General features: G+C 38.1%; 1 protein-coding gene across 5 annotated transcripts in view; it reads right to left on the reverse strand.

The window, feature by feature from the left end:
- The window catches only part of strat (RAB interacting factor STRAT), a 43,203-nt gene extending 32,503 nt beyond the window's left edge, over positions 1 to 10,700 (reverse strand). The window contains exon 1 of one of the 5 annotated variants that reach the window (XM_090401783.1): positions 10,527 to 10,700. The gene's annotated coding sequence lies outside the window, so the exon portion shown is untranslated. Of the gene's footprint in view, positions 1 to 10,187; positions 10,407 to 10,506 lie in introns of those variants that run through there. The other 4 variants (XM_090401784.1, XM_090401787.1, XM_090401785.1 and 1 more) reach the window with 4 other exon arrangements.
- Positions 10,701 to 13,646: the final 2,946 nt, after the last annotated feature.

Consider the following 13,646-nt stretch of genomic DNA (forward strand, 5'->3'; position numbering starts at 1 on the left):
AATTTCGCAAAGGCTTTTGATAGATTACCTCCTGATAAGTTGACAGTCAAACTAGAGCAGATGGGGTTGGATATTAGATTAGTGCATTGGATTGGAGACTGGCTATCTGATAGGTATCAACAAGTTGCATATGGGGGAGCGATATCCAGGAAAAGGAAAGTCACTAGTGGAGTGCCTCAGGGGTCTATTTTAGGGCCATTGGTGAAGATATGGATGGAGATTTTCAGTTGTTTGCAGATGATGCAAAGTTGAGACGAACCATGAAGAGTAGAGAAGATGCTGTGGGCTTACAAGACTTGAATAAATTGAGTGATTGGGCACGGAAATGGGGTTGTGAGTTCAATGTTGCAAAATGTAAGGCTTTACAATTTGGAAAACAAAGATGGGATGTAGAATTTATACTTAGTGAGGATATATTGTTGGAGGTAGAGGAAATAAGAGATCTGTGGGTGATAATTGGATAAGGATCTGAAATTTAGGGGACACATAGCCAAAATTGTGAAGACAACACAAAGGCTTCTGGGAATGATGTGGAGGACACTGACTTGTAAAAGTAGGGAGATTCTTGTTCCATTGTATAAAGCTTTGATTAGGCCACATATGGACTATTGTGCCCAGATGTGGTCACCTGGTTTTCAGAAGGACGAAGAGATGTTGGAAAGGATTCAAAGGTAACTGACTAAGGTATTCCTAACCTCTGGAATGTTGAGTATGAGAAAAGATTGAGAAGATGTAATTTACACAGTCTGGTGGACAGGAGAGGGGAGATATGATAGAGACCTACAAGTTTGTAAGGGGTTGTTATAGGATCAATGCTGGAGAAGTTCTACAGAAAATAGTGGGAAAACAGGGGAGAACCAGAGGTCATCCCTGGAGAATGTATAAAGTGGGTGTGAGTAGGGGAGTGAGAAACAGGGTTTTTTTTCATGCAGAGTTGTAAATGATTGGAATGCCTTGTCTGAGAGTGTCGTGTCTATAAGGAGTTTGAGAGTGTTTAAGATACGGTATGATGAGGTGTGTGTGATAAAATTACCTACCAAATGAGTCTTTGACTCCATGAGGTCTTGGGGTGGTAATAATAATAATAATAAAATCTAAATATACCAATGTATATGCATCTCTTTTGTCCAAGACATTTCCAACCTTGTTATAGTGCATAAGTTAATAAAATATGATATCCCCTTAACAAACCCATACTGATATCAACACATTTCTGTATCCTACTTCTCACCAATCTCTCTAGTACTTTCACCACAACTCCAGATATACAGATTGATCTATAAGTTGTAGTCACAGCCTCATCACCACCTTTATGCAGTGGAACAGTTTTACCTGCTTACCACTCACTTGAAAACTGTGCAGTTGTAAGACTCTTATTAAACAGATTAAACAACAACAGATTAAATTTATTAAACAAATCCTATTGCCTTATTTGCATCAAGGTTATTTCCTGAAATTCCTCCTGCTCATTCACAATTAAGCCATCCTCTCCTATGTCCTCTACATGTTCTCATGATTTCATCCTGATGAGAATGAAACACCCTTATAAATTGATCACTGAATACCTCAACAATGTCTTCTGCAGCAATTATCATTCTATCTTTTTCATCCATTAACATCATCTTACCATAATCATTCTAGTTCTCACATATCTAAAAAACTCTATGTTTTTTTTTTTTTCTCACTTGATTTGCTAATTTTTGCTGATACTACACTTTTGGTGTTTCCTTACTAAATGAATCATTCTTCTGGCTAGCTCTTTATACTCTTCATGAAACTGATTATTACAATTATTCATGACAATTATTATTACAATTATTCATCCTGTACTACCTCTAAAGCATCTTCCAGATTTCATGTTTAATCCTCACATTCATCCATTTTATACCTACCTTATACAGCCTTTTAACCTTTGGAATACATTTATGCATTGATGCTGTTATATATTTCTTCAAGCAGCAATTATTTCCTTACTGCTCAACTTCTTATTCCATGCTATAGTCCCAAGCTTAGGAGACACATATATCCTTTCCTCACAGAAGTCTGCATATGGCTAGCCGCAACTCAGGTGATCACTTCATGATCACTCTCACCAACTGAAGGAAAGTGCAAAACCCCACTCACAATTACATCCTCCGATGAAATGATCAGATCTAAAACTCTTGATCCTCGCATGCCCCCCTTTACAGGCTGCCTGAGATAGTTGTCTCTCAAGAACAAGAAATTAATTTTCCTTATTCCCAAATATTATCTCTTCATTCCAATCTATACCATCATTAAAATTGCCCAAAACAATCACCCTTCCTTTGTTCACTAACCTAAGTTTATAACCTATGTTTATACATTTATTCATCACCACCCTCCACATTCCTTGACCTATAGCAACATCGAACTAAATGTCTTCCTGTCAACCTCCACCTCACACCACACTGCCTCATAACCATTGCCACTATTTCCCTCTTTAATGTCTACCTTATGTGGACATAATTCCTCTTATCATCAGCAACACTCTCTCTTCCTTCTTGTCCTTTCTATCATTGTAAAAAACACTGTACCCTTCCATTTCTATTCCCATTAGGATATCATCTTCATTCAACCATGTTTCACTTATTCCAATGATTTTGAGGCAAATAAATTCAATCAGTGAAACCATTTCATCTTCCTTCTTTCTGATACCTGGCATTTGTAATAAACATAACAGTCCTACCCAAGCCGCTTGTTGGTTGTGATTTCCCCATCATTCCTGCCCTTGGCCAATAACCTTTATCACCATTTATGACATATCCACTCAGTTTCAACTTCTCCACCCACATCCCAATCTAATTCATTTCTATGCTGATCATCCCCATGCATACACTTATTACTACTTCCAATATCCACTCTCCCTATCCACCCAGTCTGCCCACCCAGTTTCTCTGGTATTCCCATTCTCTCCATCTCACACACTACTACTACTACTGTTTCCACTGCCATCTATAAAGCTTAGGTTAATAAAATAACAGCTAACACAAAATGAGCTGACAGGCATCAGCAGTTACTATGTAATGTGCAATATCTTCACTAAAAAGCACAAACATGTTATTCACAATTTACATTTACAATTCCTTTGTCATTCATAATACTGTTCATCTTCATGTATTACTGGTTGTTCTGATCTTAATATTCACATACGTTTATGTATATAGCTACATGCCACTATGTTTTTTCACTTGGTTATACTATAAATTAAAGATGCCAAGAAATTATATTCTTGGTTTCATCCTTTACCCAAGTGTAAACAAATAAAGTTTGCGAGTGAAATAACATCACGACTGGGCTACATGTACATAGAGAGTTAATGACTTCACATTAATTGCCTTAGCATCCCATAATGCAATGCACATCCTTACGGACATGTATAATGCTATGCATTCTGGGAAGGGCCACTACCAAACTAGCTTCGACCTTTATTGAAATCTTATCAGTGGAAGCCAGACCCAGAAGTGATACTAAGGTTGAAGTAATGCAGAAGTCATATTTCCATCTACAAGTACCCAAAAGGTGTCACATCTTATGAGTAAAATACCCTGGATTAGAGATAGACGTTGAAAGTTTTTTTCATTTTAATATACTATAAATTATATAGTATAAATATATTAATAAATATATTATAAATATAACAAAGACTGCATCTTTGAGAATAAATAGAGAGACCTCAGAAGAATTCCCAGTTCAGAAAGGTGTGAGACAAGGCTGTGTCTTTTCTCCAATTCACTTTAACCTGTACACAGAGGAAATATTTAATAAAATTAGTAACCTCAAAGGAATCACTGTAGGGGGGGCAGAAATATTAATAACCTAAGATATGCAGATGACACTGTTCTTCTAGCTGAAAACAAATATGACCTCAAAACTCTTATAGATGAAACCCACAAGTAGAGCGAACAGTATGGCCTCAGTTTCAACTTTAAAAAGACAAAAATCATGATAATTTCAAGAGAAAGGAAATACCAAAAATATGCATTAATATAAAAGGAAATAAATTAGAACAGGTGCAAACATACATATACTTTGGACACTTGATCACAGAGAATGGCAGGACAGAAGATGAAATTAGAAAAAGGATTGAAATTGCAAGGTCAACTTTCAACAGTATGAAAAATCTACTAACATCTAGAGAATTAAATCTGAAAACAAGACTAAGAATCTCCAAATGATACATAGGGTCTACATTATTATATGGAGTAGAGACATGGCTACTCTCCAATCTGAGTGTGAAAAAACTGGAACCTTTGAAATGTGGATGCTGCAAAGAATTATGAGGATATCACGGTAAGACAAAAAGACAAATGAAGAGGTACTAGAGATGGTAGGCATAAACAGGAGCCTGATGAAAGAAATTAAAAAGAGAAAAGTCAGCTATTTTGGACATATTCTGAGACATAACTGCCTAAAAGGGCACTTCTCGAAGGAACTGTTGAGGGAAAGAGAGGAAGACCGGAGTGGATGAAAAATATAGAAGACTGGACCTATCTCTCATATGAAAAATGCAGCAGAGAGGTGCAGAATAGGACATGGTGGAGACACATGGAAGTCAATCTCCTGATGGGAGAAGACACCTGAAAGGACAGGATACTATAAATTAAAGATGTCAAGAAATTGTATTCTTGGTTTCATCCTTTATACAAGCATAAGCAATAAAATTTGAACATGAAGTCTTACACGTGGATAAAGGGTGAAACCATAAATATAATTTCTTGGCATCTTAAATTCAATATAAATATATTTGAATGAATCAGACAATTTTACACCCTCTTTATATATCCATAAAAGCTTTTATAATTAATCTTAGCATTCCTGACTAGCTGTAATTCAAATTTTACTAAATAATCTTTAACAATATAGTTAATGCTAGTTTTCACTTATATCCAGTTCTCGACAAATACGCTTGCCCATTGCAAGTAGCTGCAGACTAGACAAAATAGAATATTTTTTATTTAATAAAAAATAACTTTCTGAACAAAATCTTTTTAACTTTAAGAAAACACAGATGCAGCACCATTAATCACTTCATGAAATTCCTGAAAGTTTTTCCACTTGGTTATACCATAAATTAAACCAAGAAATTATATTCTTGGTTTAATCCTTTATCCATGTGTAAGGAAACAAATTTCATATGTGAAGTAACTTCACGACTGGACAACTCGTATGTAGAGGCTAATGACTTCACGTCACTTGCCTTAGCATCCCATACTGCAATGCACATATTATTATTATTACGGGCAACTCCAGGGAGTCATTAGACTCATCGAGGGAGGCCCCAAATCATTTTCATCACAACTATTCGACATTCATACAGTATCTATCATACCTCGCCTTAAACTCATTCACTGTCACAGCATCCACCACAGACTCAGGGAGCGCATTCCACTCATTCACTACTCTAAAAGTAAAGAACCCAGCTCTAACACCTTTACTAACCACACTTTTGCCCAGTTTCCATGGATGTCCCCTAGTCCTCCCACAACCAGCCCTGTTCTCAAAAATATCTTCTGAATTAATTTTATAGAAACCCTTCAGTAATTTGAATGTCTCAATCATATCTCCCCTCCTCCGCCTATCAACCAATTTTTGCAACCCACAAATCCTCAACCTGTTCTCATACGGTTCATTCCACAGACCTGCTATCATCTTGGTCACTCGCCTCTGGATCCTCTCCACCTCCTCCCCATCAAGAAGAAACCTAGGTGACCAAATCTGAGCACAGTAGTCGAGATGAGGTCTTATCAAGGCTCGATACAGAGGAACAATAACCTGCTTGTCTCTGCTTGTCAACGTATTCTTCAGCAACCAAGTGATTTGATGAGCTGATTTGGCCACTTTTGCAATGTGTCCCCTAAATTTCAATTCCTTATCCACCAACACTCCTAAATCTCGTGCCTCATCAATTTCCTGGAGCACGGTTCCACCAATGCAGTAAACTGCCTCCCATCTTTTCACCCCAAAATGCATAACCTTACATTTTGCCACATTAAATTGACATCCATTCTCCCTAGCCCAGACCTCCAATCTATCCAAATCATCCTGCAAAATTTTGACGTCATCTGCATTCACTATTGCCCTACCCAACTTCGCATCATCCGCAAACAAATGAACTGTTCCTCTCAGATCCTTTCCTATATCATTTATGAACAAATTAAACAGCAGTGGTCCAAGAACAGATCCTTGTGGTACACCACTAGTCACAGGCCGTCTTGTGGACTCTACTCCTGAGTAAACCACTCTCTGATATCTCTCCGTCAACCACCCTCCTATCCATCTCACCAACCCTATGTCCATTCCCATATGCTGCAATTTACTGATTAGAATTCCATGTGGTATCCTGTCAAAGGCCTTAGCAAGGTCCAGCAGAATCACTGTAAACTCATTACCCTTATCCAGTTCAGCCGTCACTGTGTTATAATACGTGAGCAAGTTACTGAGGCATGACCTACCCTTCACAAAACCATGCTGTCCCCGATACAGTATCCCATTTTCTTCTATCCAATCTTGTATTTTCCTCTTGACTATTTTCTCTAAGACCTTGATAATGATTCCTGTTATGCTGATTGGCCGGTAATTTTCAACAGCAGCCTTGGAACCACCTTTGTGCAGTGGAACTATTTTCCCCTCTTTCCACCCCCTTGGGACTGACCCAGTCCTGAGGCTCAAATTAAACATAATGGTCAAGGGCACTGACAATTCTTTGGCTGCTTCACGTACGACACGAGCTGGTATACCATCCAATCCCACAGATGTATTGACATTGAGGTTCTGTAATAGACTAGTTACCTCTACCTCATTCATCACAATTCCAGTATAAGCTGTTGGTTCCTCCATTTCCGCAAAGCCACCACCTGGATGATATACTCTTGCAAAGTGCTCGCTCAGTAATTCCACGACATCGACTGATTCAGTTACCTTACTATCCTTACTAAGGCAAGTAATGTAAAGTCATTAGCCTCTATATATGAGTTGCCTAGTCATGAATTACTTCACACACAAACTTTGCTTGCTTACACTTGGATAAAGGATTAAACCAAGAATATAATTTCTTGGCATCTTTAATTTATATCATGGAACTCCCTTATGGAATTACCTTATCAGGATAAGACTTAACACTTTAAAAATGGGGGTTTCTTGGAAGGGTATATATTTTGCATAGCAAGTGGGGGGTTGCATGATTTGTTGAGCTTTGCATATATCTACTGATAGTTGATTTATCATATCAATATCCCTTTCATAACTTTTTCTTTATACCATACTTTGAGAACATTATTTATATAGCTAATACAAGATTTATTCTGAGGATGTACTTCTTGGAATAAACTTATAAATTAAGTTGATTCCATTATGCAAGATGTCCCTTTTGCATTAGTATCCCTCCCTCATTAGTTTCCCTAATGTTAAAATTAGAAAGGAATTTCTCTACTGGATGTGTCAAGTAAAATTTGAATAAGTACACTTCAAGAGGCAAAGAAAAATTGTGGAAGAGAAATCTGAGTATACACCACTTGGAAAGAAGTAAACAGACACCATAGTGTGAGGAATAAACAGCCATGGCACCCACGTTAAAAAGATGCAGGATCACCTTTTGCTGCGATGAGTGCAGTAATCCTACGGGACATACTTTTCATAAGTTTACAACAGCGATCAATGGTAATCGGATCATTCTTCCTGTAGGCATGTAGGTCCTGGACTGTTATAGGGCAGACATCCCTTGACTTCACCCGATGCTCAATTCATCCCACAGATGTTCAACAGAGATCAGGGATCTGTGAAGGCCAGTCAAGTGTGGTGACATTCATATCCACAAACCACACAGTTACAACAACAGCCTTATGACATGGTGCACTGTCTTGCTGAATGAGACAATGATCAATTCCATAGAAACATTGCAAAGTAGGAAGCATTGCATTGTCTAGAATGTTCATATACCTCTCAGAGTTCAATGTTTGTGGCACAACAAACAGATGTCCGAGGACAAACCAGGAAAAACGGGACCATACCATCACACCACTGCAGGTAGCACTTGCAGTTCACTGCCAACACTTCCATCTCAGATGGTATCAGTGATTGTTGACCTGGAATAGCCGAATTTGGCAACAATTTGCTGAAGATAGGCTTGAAACATGGCATTCCATCACAATGCCTCCTTCAAACTCCATCAGTTCCCTTCTTGCAGCCATTTCACTGACTTCCAGCAGATTCCTCAATGGCTACAAATACATTATATTATTATTATTACGTGACACCTCCAAGGAATTCAAAGACTCATCGAGAGAGGATACCTACTCTACAGCTCTGTCTCCACCAACTACAACTAACTGCAATATCATCTATTCCCCCCCACACACACATCACTAATATTTCCCACAGACAATCACAAATGTCCAGGCGGGATTCGAACCTGCAGCCTTTTGGCTGGAGAGAGGATATGCTAACCACTCGGCCAACCAGGCCAGCAAACATGACTCACTACATAGCTCATTTACTTAGGACATTACATAGCTCGATGAACCCTGCCCATGGGGAGAGATCCGTTGACTTCTTTCCAAGCACTGTATGTGTGTGTGTGTATTAGATTAATTTAATAAATCCCTCTGTTATGTGGCCAATAAAAAAAAAAAAAAAAACATGGATTATGGAAAAATAAGTGATGAAAGAACATGGCTGGTGGGTCCCTATAGCAGTGACCTACCTGCAGTGTTGTGATCAAACCTGATTCATCTGTGGCTTCACACTGTTGTCATCATACCTGTATCTTAAAATCTACATGAAATTCATCACTTTAAGAAGTTTCTTAAAGTGATGAATGTTGATTCATCACTTTAAGAAACCTTTCTCTAATCCATGTCCAATGTTAATGTTCCTTCGCTTACTTAGTGTTGTTTTGTTTTTGCTAGAGAGGCATTGTACCCTAAATGAATATTTGCTATTGTAATCCACTGGATCACTCAGATATCATTTCCTTACTATCCTTGTTGTATCATGTAGTCATTTGACTGATTATAATATATCTGCATGACTTTTGATCCTATTTATTCTTCACATACTACTTTTATCAGCTGTTCCCAGATGAATTCTCAATGCAGACTTAATGTTCTGTTCATCACACCATCCATGGTTTATCCAAGCCATTGCTGCATATGGCCATCATAGTTCCCACTATACTTTTACTGGTTTGTATGACTGCCACTGTATTGGATTGGTAGTCATACAAATGCAGATATTTTCTTACAGACCACCTGTTATCAGATGGTCAGAAGAAAATTTCACATGAAGATGTCTTTAATATACCTACATGAAAGTTGCAAAAATGATTTGGTCAATCCCCATATTTTCATTAACACCAAATGCCAGTGACAAGCAAACCACATGACATAGCAAGATATAAAACCAAAGGAAATAATAAATGACCAATTGCACATAACACTGAAAATGGGATGTTAGATTAAACTTCCAGTTATCATAAGCTGCTTTATTAATCACTATTCAATTCATGTGATGGGCTGGCAGAATTACAATATCCATAACCAACTGTCCGATATCATCTACAGACATAAACATGACAGTGAAAAGAAACTCAGGAAACTGTCATGTAGACCACAAAATAATGAGAAGGAATATGAGGATGCAGAAAATGGTCATGCATTTCTTATTGTGCATTCTCTTAACCAGAAGTTCTGAATGCCCACAGCTGCAGAGGTTAATGCCATAATATTAAATATTATTAAAATTTACTTTCATGGACAAGCTGATACATACAAGCTAAACATCATCCAAAAAAATACTATTTGGATATTATGTGGAATGAAATAATCACAATACACAGTGAACATGTTTGGGTGTGACAGAAAATGTTTATCAACATTCTGTGTAAGGTTTATTTACCCCCCCCCCCCGCAGTAATATCTGATATCTGTGATTATGGCTAATGGTGGATCAATTGTGTACTGAAATTTGCTAAAACTGAATGTGTGTCCAGACAATCAGGCAAAATCTGGATTCCTAAAATTAAGAGTTCCTCTCCCTATTATGCTGAAGCTCCAACGCACACGTTCTTCCTTTAGAAAGCACTGGCCGAAAACAGAAGTTGTCAAAAGATTTTTCATTATATTAAACAAGATTTTGTAATGGGATTTTTTTAATATACAGTTCTTACTTACATATAAATGATAACATACAGTACAAAGCCCTAAAAAGAATAAACATAATCGAAAAATATTCTACATTAAAAATTGGCCACGACCCACCTATTTCGAATTCACCCATTTAAAATTAAGTGGAGGCAGTCCCCTATTTAAATGTTTCAAAGTTGGAAAGAAAAAAAAAAAAAAGATTTTTCTTTTCAGTCAGCTTTTGAATAATACATGCATATATACCTAGCGGTATATATGATTTCGGCAAAGGGAAAAAAAAAAAAAAAAAAAAAAAGACAAATTTATAAAATAAAATTCCAAAGTGCAATGTTAACACCGTTCGTACCAGTGCAACTGCCACATTACCTTTTCAATACACAGTTTATTTACTGCACTTCAAAATTACGTACTGTCAGCCTTGAACATGTAGATAAAGAAATCTATCGCCCAAGTCCGATATTTCTGTTGCTTAGCAAAACGGAAATCCGCCACATCTATACCAATGACTGCCAAATTCCAGGATGTAAAACAGAGAGGGTTATTGACATTGCAGATCGGGAAAAAAAAAAAAAAAAGTTTGCAAAACATCACGTGACTTCATGAGTAATGCTTAAGTGATCAAACATTAAATCGGAAATCTTACAAAACTGGAAAAAAGAATGACGTGCAAACTCGATGTTTAAAGCAAAAACTAAACAAACAAACAAAAAAGTAATGGTGGTTTATCAGTTGTTTCAAATATCTAATCTGCTAATATCAAATTTCTTTCAGCAAAGGTTGGTCGATTGGTAGATCCTCTGCTACTAATGGCTAACGAAGAAAGTTAAGCAAGTTTGAGAGGGGTTATGAGTTGAAAGGGTACCAATCGTTAGAAAGTTCGACGCATGTTGGACCGAAAGTACGGAAACAAAGAAGGATGAATGAGAGTGAAAGTGAGAAGAGGGGATCGAGAGTTAGAAAGAGTGAATGAAAGAGAGAATGTGCCGCGAGATTCGGAAGTTGAATTGGATTGGATGAAGCAAGAAATGAAATGGATGCGGAATGAAATTAAGAAAATTCGGGTAAAAACTATTAAAATAAATAATGATGGCATGAAAGAGTTAATGAAAGATGAACGAGTGGCGTTGTATGGCGACTCCATTATTAAACGTGTGCTGGAGGATAGAATGCACAAAGTATGTTTTCCAGGCGCTAAAATGCGTATCCAATGATTGAAGCATTGGATATGAGGCAGGAGCGAGCAAAAGAGTTAATAGTATTAATAAGTACGAATGATTTGAAAAAGGACAAGGAGTGTGTCAGAATGGATATCGGGAGGCTGCTTGGAAGGATAAAAGAGAATAGTGTGACAGGAAGGGTAGTTAGCGTGTTGCATAGGTATGACTGTGGTGAAAGGAGGTGGAGAGCAAGGATTATGAATGATATGCTGGCTGTGGAATGTGTTAGGAGATGGGAGTACAGTTTGTTAATGTGTGGAATGAATTTGAGGGACGAACTGAGCTGTATGGGAGCAATGGACTGCATTTGAGTGGTTATGGTGTGAGTCGCTTGGAGAGACTGCTGCTGGAAGGTAGAGAAGTGAATAGAGAGAATGAATCAGATCGAGAGGGGAGTGATATGGAAGAGCAGGAGAGTAAGACAGGAGAGAGTGAAGAGGTGGATATAAATGGGGAAATGAGTGGTATGAGTATAAAAAATGAGAGAATGGGTGTGCAAGAGGAGCAGGGACACAGGGAGGCTCAGGGTGGACAGTGGTACACAGCATGAGAAAGGTGGATGCTCCAAGAGGAGGTGAGAGTATGTGTAGGCAGGAAAAGAATGGGATGATCAGGGATCAAGAGGAAATTTTAAAACCCTTTCAGTTGGAATTGAAAGGGTTTTAAAATGAAGAAGCAGAAAAGGAAATGGCCCCAGTCGAGCATGGAGAAATCACATCGAGTGAATGGCATCAGTGGAACTAGCTGCAGATCCAGAAATGAGCTGTTGTGTTTGTATACAAATGCTAGAAGTATAAGAAACAAGGCAGATGAAATGGCTGCACTAATGTGTCTGCTCCCCCAAAGATTGTCGGAATAAGTGAGACATGGTTGGAAGAGGATGACATCCCGATAGGAATAGAGATGAAAGGGTATGATGTGTTTCGTGAGGACAGATGGGGCAAAAAGGGAGGGGAGTGCTATTGATGATAGAGAAAGAGTAATGTCCATATAAAGTAGAGATGCAAGAGGGAAATAGTGCCAGTGGTTTTGAGGCAGTATGGTGTGAGATAGAGGTGAGTGGAATCAAATACTCGGTGGGATGTTGATATAGACCAGATAATGTGGTGGTGGTGGTGATAATGAAATGAACAATCAAATTAGCCAAGTAAATAAGAAAAGGGTGATTATTATGGGTGATTTTAATTATGGCAATATAGACTGGAATGATGAGATAGCAACTGGAAGCAAAGAAAATGAGTTTCTTGAGTTTTTGAGGGATAACTATCTCAGACAGTATGTAACAGAGGGCACACGAGGATTGAGGGTACTGGATTTGTTCATCTCATCAGAGGATGTAATTATAAATAAGGTGTCAAATCATTCACCAATTGGTGAGAGTGACCATGAGGTGATTACCTGTTCATAGTGTGAGGACCTCTGTGAGAAAAGGGTATATGTGGAACTACAAGGGGGGGGGGTGATTATGAAGTGCTAAGGAGACAGCTTGCGGGTGTAGCGTGGAATGAAGAATTAGCTGGAGAAGAGATCAATGCAGCTTGGGGGATATTCAAAAACTGTTTAGTAGATGCAATGTCTATATGTATTCAAAGGGTGAGAAGGTTAAATAAGGTGGGTGTAAGATGGATGAATAAAGAGATTAAGCATGCAATACAGAGAAAAAGGGCATTGTGGAGGCAGCATAAGAGAAGTGGAAATAACCAATTCTAGGAGGTCTACAAAGACCAAGCAAGGAGAGTGACTTGGTTGGTGAGGGGTAGCTAAAGAAAGGTATAAACAGCAGTTGGCTAACGAAGCCAGAAATAAACCTAAGGAGTTCTTTCGATATGTAGCCAGCAAAAGAAAGAATAATTATGGAAGGATGAATTGATTGTAGAGAATGGTATAAAGACAGCTGATGCAGAATGCGTGGTGGAAATACTTAATGAGCAGTTCATAAAGATCTTTCAATCTTGTGAATTTGACTTCATGGAGGGATTGAGAGCAGTTGATGATGGGGAGGAGAGACTGACTGTAAGTGAGCAAACTAGATGTAAAAATCTTGCACTCGGTCAAGTTCCTAAGGAGTGGAAGGAGGGCAAGATTGTGCCACTTCATAAAGGAAGTGATCGAATTCAAGCATCAAACTATAGGTAGGCCTATCTGTGTGTCAGGTGTTGTGGTTAAGTTGTTGGAGAAGCTTGTGAGAACTAGGATCCAGAATTCGGTTGACAACAAGGGTATTATCTTTGATGGACAGCATGGATTTGCTAAAGGGAGGTCATGTTTA

This window comes from Typopeltis vanoorti, chromosome 12, assembly GCF_054136105.1.
Source record: "Typopeltis vanoorti isolate ZY-2024b chromosome 12, IOZ_Tvanoo_1.0, whole genome shotgun sequence".
In the NCBI taxonomy this organism is placed as follows: Eukaryota; Metazoa; Arthropoda; class Arachnida; order Uropygi; family Thelyphonidae; genus Typopeltis; species Typopeltis vanoorti.